Source organism: Cebus imitator, unplaced genomic scaffold (genome assembly GCF_001604975.1).
Source record: "Cebus imitator isolate Cc_AM_T3 unplaced genomic scaffold, Cebus_imitator-1.0 Scaffold0, whole genome shotgun sequence".
Classification (NCBI taxonomy): domain Eukaryota; kingdom Metazoa; phylum Chordata; class Mammalia; order Primates; family Cebidae; genus Cebus; species Cebus imitator.
In genome coordinates this window covers 13,444,495-13,466,144 of record NW_016107315.1, presented here as the reverse complement: position 1 = coordinate 13,466,144, position 21,650 = coordinate 13,444,495, and the positions used below count along the sequence as shown (strand labels likewise).

At 44.4% G+C, this 21,650-nt stretch overlaps 1 protein-coding gene across 5 annotated transcripts in view; it reads left to right on the top strand.

Annotated features, from left to right (window-relative positions):
- Positions 1–21,650, top strand: part of NTM (neurotrimin) — a 972,209-nt gene that overhangs the window by 60,813 nt on the left and 889,746 nt on the right. The gene's annotated exons all lie outside the window — the stretch shown is intronic.

The window sequence follows — 21,650 nt, the reverse complement described above, 5'->3', positions numbered from 1 at the left end:
TTTCTGTGTGAGGATGTCTATTTTCTCTCCTCAATTTTCCCATTTTTCTTCTGCCATCTGGAGCTCCCATCACCATTATCCAGACCTCTCTCTTATTTTGGAATCCCTGCCTCCAGGGATTACTCCAAAGTATAAGCAACTTGTTTCACATATGATTGTTAGTTTGGTTGGGTATACATTTCTCTCAGAGTAGTTTTCCTTTAGAACGTCCTCAGTATTCTCTAACTTCCATGGTGGCTCTTTAGAAATTTGTTACTCTGATTCCTACATCTTTGTATGAGTTCTATATATTTTTTTCCCTTAAGAAGATTTTAGACCACTCTTTTTATCCCTGCTATTTCCTTAGGTATACAATGTCTTGATATAGGAAAAAAAAAAAAAAAAACTACTCTCCTGTGTACTTAATACATTTCTTTTCTATCAGTTTTGAAAATGTATTTCGTGTTATTTATTGGTTAATCTTCTCCTCGTTTTTTTCTCTTTTTCTTTCTGACAGTTTTTTAAATGGATATTTTCTAATTTTCTATATATTTTCTTTTTTTTTATTGTACTTTGTGTTCTGAGGTACATGTGCAGATCATGCAGGATTGTTGTATAGGTACATACATGGCAAGGTGGTCTGCTACCTTCATCCCCCCATCACCGATATCTGGTATTTCTCCCCTCATTATCCCTCCCCACCCTCCTCACCCCAGCTGTTCCTCCCCTACCCCAGTCCGCTCCACTGACTGCCGTGTGTGATGCTCCCCTCCCTGTGTCCACGTGTTCTAATTGTTCAGCACCCACCTATGAGTGATAACATATGGTGTTTGGTTTTCTGATCTTGTGTCAGTTTGTTGAGAATGATGGTTTCCAGATTCCTCCATGTCCCCATGAAGGACATGAACCCATCACTTTTTATGGCTGCATAGTATTCCATGGTGTATATGTTTTTGTTCTGTTTTCTAGGAGAGTTCTCCAACTTTACCCTTCTATGTTTAAAATTAATGTTGCTTAAAATTTTTTAACCTATAACTTCTTTTAATTTCTCAGATTTATTCACTATTCTCTGCTTATTGTTGTTTATTTATTTTTCTGTTGAGAGGTGGTGTTAAAAAGCCCTTAGGAAGCTCTATACGTGAGTTTGTTGACTAGAGGGCTTCTCTTTACATTAATCAGGTGAGGAGCTACACATTTTGGTGAAGAGCCCTCAAGTGTCAATAAATTTTTTCTGTATTCTTGTGGTTGCCTTTTTCGGAGAAAACTCTTTCAATCTGCTTAAGTTTCTCCTTCTCTGACGCTACCATGCTTTGTTACGAAGTGGTTCTCAATCTTGGGCACAAATCTGAATCCCTGGGAAGCTTGGGATCCTGGCCCCTTCAGAGTTCCTGATTCTGTAGGTGTGGGATGGGCCCCTGAAAGTGCATCTCTAACAAGTTCCTGGTTGCTGCTGCTGCTGCTGCTTTGGGAACCACATTTTTGAAAACCCTTGCTCTGGAGAATAAGCTCTCTCTCTTCCCAGCAGAGCAGCCTAGCTCTCAGGTTCCGCAGAGGAGTCAGGGAATCTAACTCTTTCTCATAGAGACTTTCAACAGTCATCTTGTTTTTTTTGTGTCACCCTTCAGCACACCCTCCATAAAAACATGGTGTCACAAAATGCCCATGTCTGGGGGTTTGCAGCCGGAATCAGCTTGCTTCTCCTCCCGACGCATTTCAGCTTTTGCTTTCCCCACTCTGCTGAATCAGTTACCATTCATTCATCTGCTTTCCATCCTATACAATTTGCCAACATGTTTCATCAGCTGATGTTTTCTCTCATTTTATTTGTCTATATAGATTTTTTTAAAACCGTCGTTTTAAAGGGGTATTGGGAGGAAGTAGAAGTTAACCCAGTTCTTCAGGCCACTGTAATTAGTCATGTCAGGAATTATTTTGATTGCAAGACATTGTCTTTCTTTTCTATATTAAGCACAGCTCTTTTTGGTCATGCAGTTAGAATGAGCTGATGCATCTCCAACCAAAGCCCAGAGACCATGAATGTGCCATTATCCTAATCATGCAAAGCACTCTCATTTCTATTCTTGCTGAAGAAGAAATGCTTCCCAGAACTAAATTCCTAACCACAGAAAGAAGAAAAGGCAGTTTGAGAATTTCTTGACTGTTTGGAAATTTTTCTAGCACAACAAGCTGTTTATCCTTTACTCTGATTCTTATTGAATTAAGGAAGGAGAAAAGAAATCAATTCACTCTCCATATGCTGCACGGCAAAAACCACCACTCACAACACTATGGAATATGTAGGGAAAGGGAAAAAAGATAAATCCATCAACTAACAAGATAAGTGCGTTGTTCCTCCATCTGTTACTGCTGTGTCCTTATCTAGGACCGGAGCATGGCAGCTCCGATATATTTCGTGTCAGGTATTATATTCCAAACTCATATGAATGAATTTTCATGCTAGTAACCATCCATGATCTAGCCCAGCCACAGCTAAATTTGTCCTAAGGCACCAACTGTCTTTTTGCATTTGGAAGTCCATTGAATTCACAGAAGGGAATAGGGTTATCTGCTGCTGCCAGAGGATGGTATCTGTTTCGTAGCTTTTCCAGCACGGATCTCTCTGCTGTGCTAGAGCTGGTGCTGATGACTTACTTGATTCACTCCCTAGGAAGCACTGATGTTCTTCCAGGAGATTGGGAAAACACTGGAGGCCTGGAGATAATGTCTATAGAGGGCCCACAGATGGGTACATCTACAATGGATTGAATCATTATTTAGGCGATTGGCTAGATGAACCACTCCTCAGATCACAGGGGAAAAATTCAGGAGAGTGTTATATTGGAATGACATCTCACGCTCTTCAGCAGCCCCAATTATGTGGTGATGATTTCCTCATTCACAAACAGAGTTTATTTTGAGGACTGAGCCTTAACTGAGCATGCAGGTGCAGAAGCAGAGATGATGACATGTGGCATGGGAACCCGTGATTGTGGCATTTCTGACAAGGGCTGAAAGTCGCAGCAGACAGATAAAACTTGTTTGCATCCATGGTTGAGACTGAGACTCACATTTTATCATAGCGATTGTGTGATTCATCTATGTTAACATCACTGTCTCCATCTTCATCATCATGCTCATCAATGACAGCAATAGCAGCAGCAGCGCTACAACAGAGGGGACATACAGCTTTCAGTGCTTGGTCAAATTTAATTTAATTTTATTTTAGATTGGGGTGTAGCTGTGCAGGTTTGTACCATGGGTATATTACATGATAGGGATTGGGCTTCTGGTGTACCCATCACCCAAATAATGAACATTGTACCCAATAGATAAGTTTTTAACCCTCATCCCTTTCCATTTTCCCCTCTTTGGGGGTCCTAAGTCTCTATTAGTTCTTTCTTTATGTCCATGTGTACCCATCTTAGCTCCCACTTATAAGTGAGAACATGCAGCATTTGACTTTCTGTTTCTGAGTTATTTCATTTAGGATAATGGCCTCCAGGTCCATTTATGTCACTACAAAGGACATGATTTCATTCCTTTTATGGCTTTATAGTATTCCATTGTGTGTGTGTGTGTGTGTGTGTGTGTGTGTATGTATCACATTTTCTTTATGCAGTCAGTCATTGGTAGACACTTAGGTTGATTCTATGCCTTTGCTATTATGAGTAGTGCTATGATAAACACACAACTGCAGGTATCCTTTTTATATACAATGTTGGTAGATGCCCAGTAGTGGGACTGCTAGGTTGAATGATCATTCTATTTTCAGTTCTCTGAGAAATCTCCATACTGTTTTCCATAGAAGGGGATATTTTTATCTGTTTCTATGTCTGTCCTCAGAACTTGAGGGCATCTAACACACAGTACATGTGGTGAACTGAGCAGGGTGAGCTAGGTTTGCTGCAGTGGTTCAAGTGAGATACAATGAGTGACTCAACTTTGTAAGTGGCAGAACACTGGAAAGAAGGGAAGAGGCTTGAAAATATAGAGAAGCAAAATTCAACAATGAAGACTGGCCATATTGTGACAGAATAAAAAAGAGTGAAAGATGAAGTTTGTCTTTTCCATTTCAAGCTAGAATGCCTGGGTGTATGATTGTATCATATTTGGAGATAAAGAGAAAAGTCAGTCCTATGGCAGAAGAAAATACGTTTCCTTGGAATATACTGAGATTGAGGCATGGTGTCTGTGAATCATCCAGAGGAGCCTGTCCTGCAAGTAGTGAATACATGAGTCAGACTCAATAGAGCTGCCCAAGGATGGAAATATACACATGGGAGCCATTGGTGCATAGGTGGTGTGGTGGGTCACCTCTAAGATAGTTCCCAGTAATCCCATTGACTGATCTCCATGCCCTGTGTTATTTCCTCCCCTAACTGTGGGCTGGAGTTGTTTATTTCATTTTATTGAGTAGACTACAGAAGCAGCTATGGGAAGTCACTTCCAAGGTTATGCTACAAAAGGACAGTGACTTCCATCTTAAGATGTCTTTATCTGTCCTTCTTGAATTACTGGCCTTGGTGAAAGTCAACTTCCATGGCATGAGGTGTCCCTGTACAGAGACCCACCCACCTGCCAAGGAACCAAGTCCTGTAAAAAGCATGTGAATGAGCTTAAAAAAAGATACGTCCATACCCACATTTGAGTCTTCAGATAAAACTATAGTTCCAGATGACACCTTTGCTGCAACCTCATGAGACATCTTGACCACAGACACTCAGCTAAGCCTGTTTCTGCTTCCTGACCTACAGAATCTGTGAGGTAGAAAATGTTCATGTAATTAAATTGTAAGTTTCAGGGTGAGCCATTAATAAGCAATAGATAACTAACATAGGTAGTTAAAAGTATGAGAATAGTTGAAAGTTGAGCTCATTTAAGAAGAGGTTGCAGAGAAAGGGAAATCAAACCCTGATGCTTAACAGTGGCTAAAGGCTAGAACAAAAAAATCAATAGAATCCAATATGGGGGACAGAAAGAAGAAATGGAAGAAACAATAAGAATGAAATGAGAAAAAGCAGGGGCAGTTTGACATGATGAAAGTCCAAGGAGTGTGTCTTATGGAAAGAGAGAAAAAAAATAGATCAGATTTCTCATATCAATTGCTGCAGATAGCTCGAGTAATAAAAAATTGGAAATGACCACAGGTTTTGCAGTTAGGAGGTCTGGGGTGATCTGACTGAAAGCAGTTTCAATAGACTAGAGTGGATAGAAACCAGAGGGCTGGGGCTTGAGAAACAGAAAGAGAAAGAGATAATAGACCGTGTTTTGAGAAGAATGGATTGAGGAAGGAAGGAAGGAGAAAGACTGGATGGTAAAGAAGGACATGGCATAAAGTGAGGGCTTTGCATGGAAGGTTCTTGAATGTGTTTAGGACGCTCCTAGAGCCTTAAGAAATAGGAGTGTGGTGCAGAACATTTAGGATAGGTAAAGATGACCAGCCACACCACAGAGAGCATGGAGAAGTTGGGGTCCAGCATGCAGGTGAAAGCAGCTGATCTAAATAGGGCTTTCTCCCGGCTAAGACTGGAGGGAAGATGTAAGAGAAGGCCATACGTGGGTGCAAACGTGTTCCCTGGAAGGATGGTGAGAAACAGTGAGATTATACCTTACCCTGACTTTCTCATAAAATCAGGAAAGGGGCACATGTCAAGTCAGTGCTTCTCTAACTTTTCCGTAAATAGACATCTTAATGAGAGAGAAAAGTAAGTGCGTATTCATAGCAATCAGAAGTCATGGTATAATACCAACATGTCAGCAGCAATTTTGGAAATTCACATCAATTGTTAATCTATCCTGTTTGTATGATGATCCTTATTATAACCATGTTTTAATATACAATGTTGTGAATTCGGTATAATATTTAACTTTCCTCCCAAATGATTAGAGCATAGTGAATGCTTCTGAGAGCTGCATCATGTTTACCCAGTGGAGTGTATATCTCTGCATATTGCCTTGTACCCCTAAGGATATGTATACAGCCTTGCAGAGACCCAGCTTTATACCATTAGCATCCACTGACACATCTGCACATTCAGGTTTGAGATTCACTTAGTTCTCATTGGTCACCTTGGGAAGTACAGTGCATCATCTGAATGCATGAATGAGAAAAAGAAAATTCACTTTTAGTTGAAGAGATGAGGTAAGAAAGCAGATAGGCAAAGATGGCAAGACCTGGGATCACTAATTAAACTGGGTAGACCTGTTTGGCATATCAGAGCTAGGGCTGTGACCTTGTGGGGTGTGAAGGAGGAGCTAGACAACTTTGAGGTCAGAGAGGGCTTGCAGTAATCAGTCCCAGGATGTGAAAACAGGAGAAAGAGATGTGGAAGTGTTTAGAGGTGTGCTAGTGTAAGTGACAAGGACACACGTGACTTGCTTGTTTTTCCAAATCATGAGCCTGGCAGACAGTCACAATTCCTGCAAGATGAGATTTATCCAAATGCCATCCAACCACCTTTGCTTTTCGGGTACATTCTATAAATTATTATGAACCCAATTATTTTTTTTTTAAGTTGAGCATTAACAAATTCAGCAAAACCCACTGGTCAAACGCAGCCTGCCACTTATTAGTAAATAAAGTTCTACTGGAAGCTAACCATGCTCATTAATTGACGTACTGTCTATGACTGCTTCTTCCCTACAAGGACAGATCCGAGTAATTGTGACAAGGACTTGATGGCCTGAAAAACCTAACATGGTTACTATCTGGTTATTTATAGAAAGCAATTGCCCACCCTGTTCTAGTTTGACCTATCTCAGAAACTAAAACTTCCAGATAATTTCTGCAGATCATCTATACTAAGTTTCTATAATTTTGAGTTTTCAAATATTCAACTTAAGGCATCACACTTCTTAAGTCCAGCCCAATTCCCCAAGCCTATTGGAGGAAGGGCTAGATAGCTAGATGCATAAGAGATTTGCCAGCCTTCATCTGAGCCCCACTTACGTTTGGTATTGTGAGCCTATTGAAATGTTCTGTGCTGGAATTCAGTTTGTGATTCTGGACAACTGTTCCTATTATCATCCCCAGGAGAGAATTCCCAGGCCCAACTCAGCCTCAGGGTAGTTTCCCAAATTCACCAGCTTGCAGTTAGAAACTGCCTATGCATTGTCTCCATTCATGCTTCCCAGCTGTTCTCCTTTCAAATTTCCCTTTTCTTTCCTTTTAGAACTTCCAAACAAGCACATTCAGTTTTAGACAAACTCTACTCTTACTGTCTCTCTTCTGTGAAGCTCAGTAGAGATGATAAACAGTATTAGTTGGAAGACTAGAAAACCACACATTCTTCATATAAAAGAGTTTACTCCATCCAGCCCATCTAGGCCTGCATTCACCTTCCTCTGCCTCACCTATGGAACCCAGAGCCTCCTGGAGCCAAGTGAAGCAAGAGCTCATGGCCTCACCCACAGCACTTGGATCCATGTAGGAGTCAATAAGCACTTCTCTGACTCAAGGTTTGGGATCGAGTCAACTCTAAGTACACAGATTTATAGCCATTGCTGACTACATGTGATTCATGAGCGTTAATGCAGTTTGTAAGACCCAGATGACTTACTTGCAATGCTCAGCATACTTGGAGGTCTCCATCCTTACTGTTATCCAGAGTATTTCTAGGTCACATGTCCCAGCTAAAAGTTGGCTGTGGTCCTTCACAGTGACCAACAGAGAGGCTGAAGGAAAGCAAATGCTTTTAACTATTAGCCTAACTGAAAGAAAATCAGAAAAGAAAGATAGAAATGGAATGTGTATATGACTGTGTAAGGCACACCAAAGCTGGAAATAATTATTTTTCTTTGATAGTTTCCTAATTTATATGACCCAGGCTAAGGTTGCTGCTTATTAGCATGGTTCATTGAGCTGTCCGTATTTGCAGGGAGATGAATAGTCTACTTTAGAGCAACTTCCAGGTTTTTGGGAATTGTATATGGGGATATTACCGTGTGGTTTTGTGATAGCCAAGAGGGCTGGTTGGAGAGCCCCAAATGTGCTTTCTGGACCCCCGAAGTTAGGGGAGTTACCTCTTCTCTGGCTTTTTCCTAGCTGCTGCTCCTTTTATCATTTTATCTTTTCAGAGTTTACATGCTAATCATGAAATAAAGAGACGCCCCTTCCCTTTGCTTCCCACTTGGTCACTGATGAATTTTGGTTGCCTCTTCAGAGGCGCCGAAATCCCTGCTCTAATTTCAATTAGAGCGCGCTCTGTGGCGGTGCAGGCTGGGGCTGCAGAATCAATTCCTAATCCCCACATTAGCGCTGATTCATCTCTTTCCTGAGCTCTAGCACCGGCAGCTCTCGGGAGAGGGAGGGAGTGAGAATTGAGCAATCTTTCAGAAGAATAAATATGGTTTGTTTGTATTTGTATTTGTTTCCACGCTGAATTCTGATTGCGTCCCATGCCTTGACACCACAATTATTATTAATTTCCCCCGTCTGCTCTTCGATTCTTGCTGCCACAAAGACGAGATGATGGATAATGTTAGATGTGGTAATTGGATGAGTTGGGGGAAGGGAGAGGAGAGGGGAGACAGATGTTTCATTATGAGATTTTGCATCTCCATTTGGGCCTCCAGCGCAGAGGCCTGAACCGCAGCCGCCGCTGTGCATTGCGAATGAGGCTCCTGTTCAGGGCAGGTCTGGCCTAGTTCTGCATCTCTGCTCCACTTCCTTGCCTTGTACTTCTGCATCTTGGGCAGTCAGGTTTCACATCCATTTCTGGTAAATGCTGGAAAGTCAGTAAGATGGAACCTAGAAAGCTGGACCTAGTGACTTGGAGGGTTGCACCCCCACCTTGCCCCACTACCACACCACGTCTGTCCTGTGCCACCTCTCAGCACGTGTGCTTCCACATGTGGACATCGTGGCCCTGGGTGAGTGCCCACTTTAGAGCTGAGGAGGCTGGACTACACAAGGAAGGTGCTTGCCGAACTGTCCTGCGCTGAAGCCACACCCTAGCTGAGCCTGCCTTTGTCCCCACCTTGCCTTGAGTGAGGGGTTGGAGCAGATGCCACAGCTGCACCATCTTCTCCTCTGCATGGTATCCAGTCTCTCTGTTTTAATCTGTCATCCCCACCAATAATTTTTCTGCCCTCAGGGACTCCTCCCCAGGGGGTCCGCTGTCTCTGCCTCACACACACCTGTCAGACATGATGCAGGCTGGCAGGAGCAGCCTGGCTCTTGAATACACACCTGGGCACATGGCCTGGCCCTTCCAGGGAGGCCAGGTGGGGCATTTCCTAGAAGAAGCTGGTAGACCTGTGAACCAGGAAGACCCTGTGCATGCTAATGGAGCCCTCATTCATGAGAAAACCAGCAGAGGCTGCTGCACTTCCAATTTCTTCTTCTCTGAACATTTCTCAGTCTGGCAGTGAGGAGCGCGTGGAAGGAAGAGGCTGCCTCGGGCCAGAGACACTGACCCTGTCCTTGAGGCACTCCTCCAGGTTGCAGGAGAGAAGGCTGCAGGCTGGAGACAGCCTCGAAGTCCAGCTTCTCTGTCCAGAGCTGACGCTCTCTGCAGCAGCCCCAACCAACAGGCCCCAGTGATGTTGGTGGCCCAGAAGTCACGGCAAGCCTGCTGCATGCCAGTGGCCTTCAACTTCGGCTGGACAGGGCTATAATGGAGTGGCAGGAATGGCAGCCTAAGTCATTTTGGAGAGTTTTGCATGGGGCATCACTAAAAACCATTGCTGCTGTCCCCTAGCGGGTTCTCAGTGGATGCACAAAAGCTTCTGCTTAGGAGGAAGCTTTTGTCCATCCACTGAGAACCCGCTAGGGGACAGCAGTCCTGGCCTACAATAGGCACATTCAAAGAGCAGGGGCCAAATGCTATGGTGAAGAAGAAGAATTTGGAAAACAAAGGCCGGTGTGCTCCCAGGGAAGGGGAAGAAGGGAGGGTCTCTGGGGCTTCTGAGCTATAAATCAGCACAGTCTGATTAGGGGCTTACATTTATTTTTTCCTCATCAGCACGGACACCAGGGCTGGTAATGGAGCTGCCGTGCAGTAACTCATGCATGAGATTAGCAACACGGAAGGACAGCCGGGGACTGCTGGTTGCAGGCAGGCACCGGTGAGAGGAACTGGAGGGTGGCCACGTGTGGCTGCTCACTCTGGTGGACTCCTGCAGGGGCATGGAGACAGGGGCTTACATTCCAAATTTCTGAACAAGGAAGGGACCCTCGAGATCATTGCAGTCCAGCTTCCTCACTGTGCAGATAAGGAGCAGAGGTCCAGATTGAGGAAGGGACTTGCTCAGAGGCACACAGTGGGCTGGTGGCAGGTGTGGGCCAGGCCTGAACCCTGTGGTCTTGCCTGCAGAGGGGCTACAGTGTAGGGAGGAGAGTGCCTGCCATGGCTGCACAGCCAGATGGTGATTCCAGCACCGGCCGGATCCCTGCCTCCTTCATCTCTCTCATCAAACCCTCTCTTCTTCTACTCCCCTCATGCTCTCTCTGCCCTCATGGTAATTTCCACCAGCTGGTCCTTCAGAGAAGCGTGTGTGTGTCCAGAAGTATGGAGGCCGCAGGTGTGCGAGTTGATCCTGTCCTCCTGTGCAGGACTGGCGAGGCCGTGGAAGTTAGGCTGGTGTCACACCTGTGCACTTCCCATGGGGAAGCCTGTCCCGACAAACTGGTTCCACTGTCAGCCCACTCTGCTTGCCAGATGAAAACTGGGTGTGTCAAGAAAGGGCAGCTTCTGCCCACTCACTGCACTTGTTTGTTCCAGGCAACATCCCCACATTTACTCACTTACACATTGGATTAGAAGGCCTGGAATCTAAGATGCCCAGCAAGCTTTAGCTAAGGCCATGGTCACCTCCGTGAAACGGCTGCTGTAAGGGCCACAGCTGGAATTATAACAATTTCTCTCCTTTCTTGCAGGTCCCAGGGTAGGCTGCTTTCTTTTTTCTCTTAAGTCACCGCCACTTACTTTGTCCCTCAAAGTAACCCCCTAAAGACTACACTCCCATGCAGGCCAATCTTCCAGGGTCTCATCTCCCCCACTGCCTCCTTGTCTTTGCCAACTCCTGTCTTGGTCCTTGACTTCACTGCTATTGATGCAGAGATGAGGAAGAAAGGATATGTTTATGCCTGGGATGAGGAAGTGGGGGAGTCATAACCTGAAGTGGCTAATGGCTTCCATTCAGCATCTACTGGCCAGAACTCAGTCAAAGAAGAGCTACTATTACCCATGATAGTCCCTTGCTGCTGTCACCTCTCTGGGCCCATTCTTCCTGGGACCCTCCTCCTTTTTTTATTTGATGAATAAAATAAAATACTCTGACAGCCTCCAAGTCAGGCCTTGGTTTCACCCCTGCGAAGCCTCCCCAGAGTCCTTGTTCTGGTCTGTTTGGCCAACCACATGCCTGGTAAACCCTGGATGGCTCTTGGCGCCTTCACACTCCTGTGCACCCTCCTCATCCATTTTTCTGATTAGACCACCAGCTTCCCAAGGTCAAGGTCTCAGTTACATTTTTTTTTTTTTTTTTTTAGTTTTCGTTTTTAACACAGTACTTCATATAATAGATCAGTGGTTCTTAATAGAGATTATAACTTAGAATCACTAGTAGGCCTTCTAAAATATCTGTGCTGGGCTCTACCTCCAAATAATTAAATTGAAATCTCTGAATATAGGGTCTAGATTTTTTTATAGCTCAAATATTCATTCAGGGTTATGAACCATTATAGTGGATGCCTCAGAAATGTTTGTTGAGTAAATAAACATTTTTTCCCCCCAGAATTTAGGAGTGCAAAAAAGACATGACAGGGCAAGGGGGTTCTTGCTAAGGTCCTCAAACTTTCTTGGATAAGTCATGCCCATTTCACATCGTCTCTAGGCATAAAAATTGAAATTAGTCATTTGAAAAACAATCTTTCAAATTTGTTCTGGGTACTTTAAATTAAACAGAACAAAATTTTTTCCTTCTATTTTCAGAATTAGGAAAAAAGTATACATGCCAAGAAAGAAAAATAACTAACAAATATTTTATTATAAGCACTTATGGAGCACCAATTCTATGCCTATATCCAAGTGGGACTATGAGCAACATATGATGTATAAAGGCTTACATTTTCTATCTTTGTGGGGAAACCAAGCATATGCACAAGAGAGAAATGTATAAATGAGTATTTTCTCTGGATATTTTAAAGATACATTACTTAGTACAGATAATTAGAAAAGAAGACAGCATGCCATCAGGTGCTAATTATGCAGTGCAGAAAATAATGCAAAAAGAGTGAGAGGAGGGAGAATCACTCTGCGGTGATGTCTTAGAGAAGGCTTTGCGGAGGAGCAAGACTGGGCACAGCTGGAAGGGGGTCCCATGCAGGAACTGCTGGGGACAGAGGGAAGCCTTTCCAGGCCAGAGGACTCCCATGTGCAGATTCAGAAATGGGCATGGTCATCTGGACATTTTGTAAGAGATGGGTGTGGCTGGAACAGAAGGTATTTAGAGAAAGGAACATGAAGTCCAGGTGTTTGTGAATGACAGACCAAATGACAGGGAGCTCCGGCAACAGAGATGAGATCAGCGCTGGAGCATGAGAACTAGTGCTGGTGCACAGTCTGGGAACCCTGGGGTCCCCCAGGGCTTGGAGAGCTGGCTCTGACAAGTGCATGCATGAAGAAGGGGCGTGAGGAGGAGTATACACAGTGGCCTGCAAGGGGGCTGTTTGGGCTGCCAGGACATGAAGGAATCAGGCTCTGTCTCATGATGGCAGTGGAGGGAGGGGCATGAGGCTGTGAGAGCCTGGCCACCTTCAGCAGAGCAGCCTGAGGCAGCCTCCCCACTTCCGATGACCTTGGCTCCTCTGGGCTGCTGCCCCCTTCCCTGCACACTGAGCATCCACTCCTCACCTGGTCAGAGGCCATTTGGGCCCTGGATTTGCACCTAAGGCAGAGTTTTCTCTAGAAGTGTGGGGAGGGATTGATGCTATTTTATCACCATCAAAGTCTTCTGAATGTGTGGAGATTTCTGAGTTTAATGGACTGAGAAATGGAAAGGCATTCGTTGGCAGTGGCTGGACTCCCAACCTGCTGTGCCGCTGAGCGCCCCAGTGGCCTCTCCGCTGCAGGCCCCACTTTCTTTCCGAGCTTTGCTGTAGCACAGACATGCTCTTTGCTCACCCACAGTCCCTTGGTGGTCTCAGGCAGGGAGTCCTCCTTTGAAGGCACCCTCCTTTTAAAGCCTGAGAAAAGACATTTCCCCTTTCCCAAGCTGAGAGCCTCTGCAGAGGGTTACTTCTTTCTAGTGTGGTCTGAATTAAAATGGGCCAGAAGGAAGTCTTCTGAATGGGTGACATGTGTGTGCTCATTTGTAGGAAGAAGTTAATGATAACTTTTTTTGCCATCTTGTAAAGCAAAGTGATGATATGGGAAAATGTCCTCTGCATGGCAGGAGCTTTGTATGGAGAGCCACTATCGACATAGACATGTATTTTAGTCCCTATGAAGACACTGAGGCTGAAGGGCTTCTTGGCTTTCCCAAGACCCCACAATTAGCTATGGTTCTTGTTATGAGCCCAGCTTCTCTGAGATTCCTGAGACCTCCCGTACTTTTCTCTTGCAGAGCAGACAGTACTCAGAAATGGGCCAGACAGGTCATGATACTGCCTTTGGCTGGGATTTTTATCACTCAGCTGACTGAGGCTGCTACTTTATTCAATAAATGTTCAGCAGGCATGCAAGGTTGGGGGAAAGGGAATAACCATCTTCATGGCTTGGCAACCCTTTGGGACTATACAATTGTCAATGTTCTGGGTGATAAAACCGTTCAAGAGTCTGGTTTCTTTTTCTCTGGGACCAATTCTCCCAAGATAGTATTTCCAATGGCTTTAGCTCAGCAGAGATGTCTGTCAAAAAAGCCGAAATATTTTGGGGCCATTGATGCTTCCTGAATCTCTGAGTCCTCCCTCTTTGCCCATGATATCATCTCAGGACCACTGGTTGAAGACAGGGATCAAGATCATCAGCCCTCAACTACCACAGGCAGAGGAGAATCCCCCAAATTTATGACAGCAGGAGCTCCTCTCAGAGATGGGAGGTTGGGACATAGAAGAGGAAGAAAGAAATGTCTTCTGTAGAAAAGTCAACCTCTGCAACTTCCCAATATGTGCCTACAAAGAGAGGAGAACCCTTGTGATGATAATGAGTAACAGTGAGTAGTCTGAATTTTTCCATTTTTAGGAGGCTTGAGGAACAGTAGCTTCTTGGTACTAACAACTCTCCTATGAATTAGCCCATAAGTATTATTTCCTGCATGAAGAATGGAGATTACTTTTCTCTAGAGGTGGGAAAAGGAAGAAACTACAAAGAGACAAGTACAAGGGAAAGAATTTTATTTTTTTTTATAAAAGGCAAATAAAAGGAAAAGAGTTTATCTAGGAATCAGCAAGCCCAGAAGAAGCCTTCTGGAATATACACCTTCCTGGTGTATTGGTATATTGTATTTTGGTATAAAATATGCATGCTAAGTGAAAGGGTGGTGTCTAAAGTTCCCACACCTCAGCTTCCATGTCTGTATGGAAAGTAGAAGCCATTTGTCAACTCTAATGTTTGCTCAGCATTGGCTGCAAGTATCTGGCTGGGAAGGATGGTGTGATTACTCTAATGTCCACATGTCCTTCCCACGCTGGCAGGCTCAGGGAAGGAGGGCTGAAGAGCCTTTAGGTGTGGGGTTGCCACAGGGACGAGCCTGGAGTAGTGGGCTGGGAAGTGCAAGCTGGACTGAGCCTGTCTCTGTGGCAATGGCACGTGTCCCCTAACACACTTTTACCCACTTTGAGTGGAGAGCACAGTCCCTACACTCTGCTGCTTCCTGCACTTTTCAGAGCTAGGACCATACCCAGGGATTTTGTTAGTCAAGGCGAGGGAGGCAGAGAGCTTATATCCATCCCACGAAGCACACGGTTTGCAGGTGCTATAAATTTAAGGAAGTTGTCTTCGTGGGCAGTGTGCTTGCATGGAGTGGTGGGGAGATGGGCGGGGAGCAGCAGAGAAAGAGCTCGACTTAGAAATTAATGACAGCTGCATTACATCCTGATTTGTGGACATCCTCCACACTGTGATTTGAAATCACGCTGGGGCCACAGAGAGAAGAAAAATCACCTGTATATGGAGCCTGTATTTGGCATAGTTTAAATAATTTTAAATGAAACTGTCAGCCTTAAGCCCTGAAATGTGCCTCCAGCAAAAGATAAATACAGAGAGGAGAAGGGGGTACTATAGGCGTGGGGGAAGACATCATAATCTTTAATATTTTTAATCAGTCTGTGCTCTCCAAACCGGACACATTGTTGCAGATACCCTTGTAGACTATAAATTTTCTGATCTTGTGTGTGTGCTGTTCAACCAAAGCAAGAGAGTTCCATTTCAGAGGCTCAGCAAGACTTAAAACCTGTGCTTGGCAGCTGCCAGGCCAAGAAAAACATCAGGTGCTGTCATTGGGTGGCTCAGTAATTGACCTGAAATCTGCAACTGTAATGCAACAGCCTTAGCCAGCCCCTTGGGTACATAGGGCTTGGCCACACATTTAGAGGCAAGAGGTACTAAGAGTAGGCAGCCCAAGTGGAGGCTCACCCAAGAGTTTGTGCAGCCCTCTGAAGACTGCAGCCCCACCTCTACATGATCAGGCTGCTACTGGCCTTCCCACTGTCAGACCACTGAGCTAAAGTTCTGCCTTCAAGTGCTAAAACCTTCTGAAGGGCCTGGCCACAAAGGAATAGAACCATGTATCAGAACAGTCTACCATTTTCTCAAAGGAACTGCTCCATGGAAGAAAATGGATCCCCTGAGGTAGGGGGAGAGGCTAAGAAGAATGGAAGGAGGATCTCAAAAAGCTTAGGGAGAAAGGTTTAGCAATGCTGTTCAAAGTCAAACAGAGCTTTGCTGAAGTCCAAGCTCAAATAGAGGCCTGAGCCCAGGGCTGGGCAGAAGAGTTGTGTTTTACAAAAGGTCTCGACATGACCCAACAGACCTAAGTTCTGAAGCCAAGCAGCTCAAGGCCAGGGGATGTGCTTGGGGTAGTGGAAGACTTGACAAGGAGGATCGTCAGCAAGGCAGCTTGGCACATCACCTCTGCTGAAGTCAAAAGAAGTAGAGAGATGAATGTCTAAATTTAAAGCATTTTATCTGGTAAGCAAGAATTGCATTTGGAGACTGACATAGTCTGGATGGTCTTTGGTGTGTCTGAAGAACAAAAAGAAAGCCGGAGGCTTTATTAAAAGGAGAAATGCTATTCATTGTTCTGAAAGAAAGATCATTGGCACTAGTAAAGTTTTAACCCATTTATGCCAAAGTCACAAATTTCTTTTATGAAAAATTAGACCTTGGGGATGACCTTTAACAGCAGGATGTAAGTAACTCTTACAAGCTTAGCGTTCCAATAATGGAACACTAGGCATAAATTGGTTAAGGAGCTGGCAAGCTCTGACTAGTGAGTGACGATGGTGGGTAAAACTAGTCTTAGGGTTTGTTTCAGTAGCAGTAGATTGTTTCAGTCGCTGTTAGATAGAACTGGTTTTTAGTTACAGCAGGCAGTTTCAGAAGCCAGGCTAGCAGAGAATTACATTCTTGAAGCAATGTTATATGTCCTGAGTGCTTTTTCCCTTGGCCTCTTGACTCTGTTCCAGTTGAGTATGACAGGAATGACCCACTTTGTATAATCAATGTTCACACCATCTCTGCTTCAGGAACTGAACTGGGACTTACCTCCGTCCTTGGTTCTCATCAAGCCTGCTAAAGCCGAGTGCTCCAGCATGGCTCCCAAAACAGACAGGACCAGAAAGCCAGTGTGGCTCTTTGCCTCAGGGAGGGGTGCTGCAAGGTAGACAGCTTGAAAAGTTGGAGGTTCAGCTTAGCTCCAAGGGAAATGGGACTGGGAAGGGAAAAGGGAGCCCAAAAGGAAACCGTGATATCATGAATAATGCTAACTTGGAGCCCAAGAACCACCCTGTCTATAGAGAAAATCCTGTCTACCCATAAGGCTAGTGCGTGCCTACATTTTGAGTTGGGGCTAGAGTTGATGACACTTGAATATTCCTTTGTGCTTTATAATTCTATTTTTTCTCTTATATGGATGGATCTTTGTTTCAACTAAATTGGATTATTTGCTGGATCTAAGTTTCCTGTGCTTTCCTATCTCTGTGATTTTCATGCTCTTCTGACTCTTGAAATGTCTTCTCAGTTCATGCAACACCATGTGTCAGGTCCTATGATGGATGGCGAAGGTCCAGCATCATATAAGACGCTTCAGTGGTGCTCAAGGGATGCAATGTTTATTTCAGGGAAATGGACTTGTAGCATATTATAAATCAGTAGTTCAATAGATAGCTATTGAGCATTCTTTCTATGCCAGGAGCTATACTCGGTACTAGGGATATAGTGGTGAATAATGCAGACGTGCTCTCCTCCAGGATCCAAGTGACAACAGCAGGCAAAACAAACTAGCAAACATGTAACATGAAGAAAAACAAAGAAGGCTAAGTCCAAGAGAGCATGCCCCCTATCTTTAGATAGGGTGGCCAGGAGTAGTTTCTCAGATATGGTGCCATTTAAGCAGAGACATGAGAAAGTGAGAGCACACAGATGGCCATAAGGAGACCCACTGCATGCGGTAGGGAGGTGAGCACAAGCTGGGAGGCCACAGGAATCCAAAAGAGGCGTGAGGGAAGGGAGGAGAGCAGCAGCTCAGTTCAGAGAGAGATGGGACCAGACCAGGCAGAGCCATTAAGCCAGACAAAAAGAAGCATTTGCATCTTCCTCTAAGGGAAGTGGGAAGCCACTGGAGGCTATGGACAGAGGAAGTGGGTAGTGAACAGGTAGAGGAGCTAAGAAGTGGAGAGATTCCTGTCTCCAAGGAGGGCAAACAGTTTGCTGACATAAATCTCAGGTTTGAAAGAGTGGAGTCAAAGATTATTCCATGCTTTTGGCCAGAGTTCTGTGAAGAATGTAGGTTCCTTTTGCTAAAAGGAAGATGATCAAGGGAGAATAACTATGCCAGAAATGATATCGGGGCATGGTGAGTTTACAGTGCCTGTGAGGTAGCAAACTGGGTAAGTTAAGTAGGTGTTTGTGTGTGAATCAGGAGTTCAAGAAGAGATTTGGACCGCAAATTTTGGAATCATCTGTGCAATGCACTTTTTTTGTCCCTCTGCCACCATCCAGATGCATGAAACCTGTAATGTGATGGTATTAGGAGGTAGTGCCTTTGAGGGGTAATTAGATTATGAAGATGGAGGCCTCGTGGATGGGACTACTGTCCTAATAAAGGCAGCCCCAGAGAGCTCTCGTTTGTGCCAACGAGAAGATAGCCATCTGCAACCCAGAGAAGAGCCCTCACAGAACCCAGCCATGCTGACACCACGAGCCCTCTGTCCAGCCTCCAGAACTGTGAGAAATGCATATCTGTTGTTCATACGCCACTCAGTCCACAGTATTCTGTTATAGAAGCCTAAATGGGCTGAGGGTATGCAACACATGTATTTGAGACTGGATCACCTAGGGGATGAGTGTGAGTAAACAGAGAAGTGTGAGTACTGAGCCTGGAGTTACTCCAATACTCAGCAGAGAAGGAAGAGCCTGGAGGCAGGAGGATAAAGAGGAGAGAGTGGGTTCTTGGTTTACAGGTGCCTTATGCAGGAGAGTAATCAACAGTACAAGTGCTGCTGGCAGGTGGAGCGAGCTGAGAACTAGGAAAAGACTGCTGGGTTTGACTGTGCCAAGATCACCTGTGACCTAACAAAACCCTTCCTGAAGAAGCGATGGAGACACACAGATGTTCACATTTGGAGGGGAAACTTGGTAATAGAAGCATTTATAGGGCACAGAAGAGAGTGGTCAGCACCACCTGCGGAGCTCGTCCCCCAGCCTCTGCCTGCAAAAACCCCTCTGTCATAAAATTCATCTGTTCTCATCTACCTTCCCTCAGCCTCTCTCCCTATCCAACTGGACTGTTTTCCTTTCTCCTTTTAATACCCAGTAGGATTTTCGTGACACATGTTACTGTCTGTCACTTAGGATAGGGGCTCTGAGTGATGCATTACTCACATTTGTATCTTACCTCTAGCACCTAGCACAAGGTCTTTAGCAGAATAAATACTACAGAAAACATTTGCTGAACTACGTTTTGAGAGCAGTTACCAATCTCAGGCCACCCATTCCCACAGCTATCTAAACTGGGTTGTCAAATGCTGGAGCAATGCTTTGCAAAGTTAGTTCGCATCAAGTCACCTTGAGGGCTTATTCAAACACAGTTTTCTGGGCTCCACCCAAGAGCTTCTGTTTCAGTAAGTTTAGAGTAGTCCAAGTATTTGCATTTCTAACAAGCTCCCAATTGATACTGAGACTTCTAGTTCAGGGGCTGTGCTTAGAGACCTACTGCCCTGGGGCAAAAACATGATTTCTCTTAAGCATGTCCATTACTTGGCTTCCCTGGAGAAACTGGCTCTTGTTTGTTTGTGCATAAAGGCACCCAGCTGGGTTGCACAGGAGAATGTGAATACCACCTCCCACGCAGTTAAAATGCCTTCATAGATCTGTGGGTGAGCCCTCCACATGGAGGTGGAGACATCTACACCAGTCTCAGAAAGTAGACGAGACAGCTGCCATTCAGGACCTACTGAATCCAGGGGCCGCAGGCCTCTTGCACTCACCAGCAAGGTGCTGGATAAACAGGTGCAGACTGTCCTCACGTGCTTCTCAACAGTTTTATCACCCAGGTCCTGAAAGGACTTGGTGGCCTCCAAAAATATTTTTGAACTGTCCTATAGATGTGTTCATTACACGTCACTATGTGAGAAATGGGAAAGCTCTTCTTCAAAGTTTGTATCTTAGACTACATTATAAGGAGTTACATCTCTTGCTCTGTGGCCATTACCCACTATTAGCACAAACATACACCCATGTATATATATTCTCTGAATCAGCTGCATCTTAAATCAGCTACCTTGACTCCCTCCGGCATGTTCCGTACAGAACCGGGCAAGCTCCAAGCCCTGGTGCATGCCATTCCTTATTTGGAAACCCTCCTGACCAGCTTCCTCTTATTCCTTGTCTTCTTCCTCTTCTTCTTTCCCCTTATCTATTCAGGAAATTTCAAAGATTTTAGCCAATTGGGCCATTGCATCAGGTTATGAAAGTTATAAATGTCCCTGTCTCCCTTGCTCAGGTGTGCTGGCCTGGCAAGACTGCCAGCAAGTTGCACTTTTCCTGCAGGAAGTAAACTAGCCTTGCTGAGCAATCTGTTGTCTCCGTGTGGATTCTTCCGAACGCTATAAACCCACTTCCAACAACTGAAAGTCTAAGTTCTATGTTCATCTATAGGATTGTTGAAAATAAGAAGCAAGTACTGTGATAAATAGTGTTATCAGTATTTATTATGAACATTCAGAATTTCAACTATTACACAATGCCAGCTTCTAGAAGGAAAGGCTATAGGAATAAAAGAATTAATAAAATGGTTATGAGCACTTAGAAAGGAAAACTACGCTCACTGGAAACAAGCATTGATTCCCTATGAGTAAGTCCTACTAACCCAACTCAGTTCCTTTTTTTGCCTAGTTACTTGTGAAGAAATTTAGTAAATTTCACGTTTTAGATCTAAGCATGGCCCTGGGTGGTGGGTGAATTTGTACCTAGTTGAATGACAGTCCTGATACTGTTGAGTAGTGGGTCTGTGTCAACCCGGAGGCAGGTCTTAGTCTTCAGCTCTGTCTTGTTTAACCTTTTTTTGTCAGCGCAAGATGGAGCTACTGAAGGCGTGCAGATCACACTTTCACCTGATTCAAAGCTGGGATGGGTTAGTTAATAGTCAGCATGACAGAATTGGATTTCAAAGGATCTTGACAAGCTTAGGAAGTGGGCCAGGTTTTGTATTTTTTAAAAAATAAAACAAATATCTCAAAGCAGTAAAAGAAAACAAGAGTCAGTGAAAGAACTTTAAAAAAAAATGCTTAGGAATTTTAGTTGCTAGGAAGTATGATGTGTCATGAGTGTGTAGTTTCCCCAAAAGTTGAGTTATGGGTCTGTATTAATGGACCAACCGTGTCTGGAACAAACTGCATTTCCAGCATGATAAGCAGTCAGGGATTCATAGACAAACAGAGTAATATCCTGCGTGGCTCAGATGATGAATAGAGTGGGTAATGTCTTCTGATGAGAAATAGAAGGAACTGAGAAAGCCTAGCCTTCAGTCTGGAGAGAAGAATGAAACTTACAAATATTTTGGAAACTCTCACATGGTTCCCACTTATTTTGAATGGCCCCAAAGGCCAAAAGTAACGTCAGTGAATGAAGTAATAGGATTACAGATTTTGGCTTAGTATAAAGTAAAATTTTTAGTATTCAGAATTGTTTGTGGTTGACATAATGACAGCAATGAAGATGATGACGAAGCTAGCAAAACCTGTAGCAACTCACACAGCTTCATAAAGCACTTCTTGCTCCAAATACTATGCGCAATTCATCACACCATCACCCTAGGAAAGTGCTTTCTTTTTTTTTTTTTTTTTCCTTCTGAGACAGAGTCTCACTCTGTCACCCAGGCTGGAGTGCAGTGGCACAATCTTGGCTCACTGCAATCTCTACCTCCCAGGTTCAAGCAATTCCCTTGCCTCAGCCTCCCGAGTAGCTGGGATTACAGGCACCTGCCACCACGGGGTTTTGCCATGTTGACCA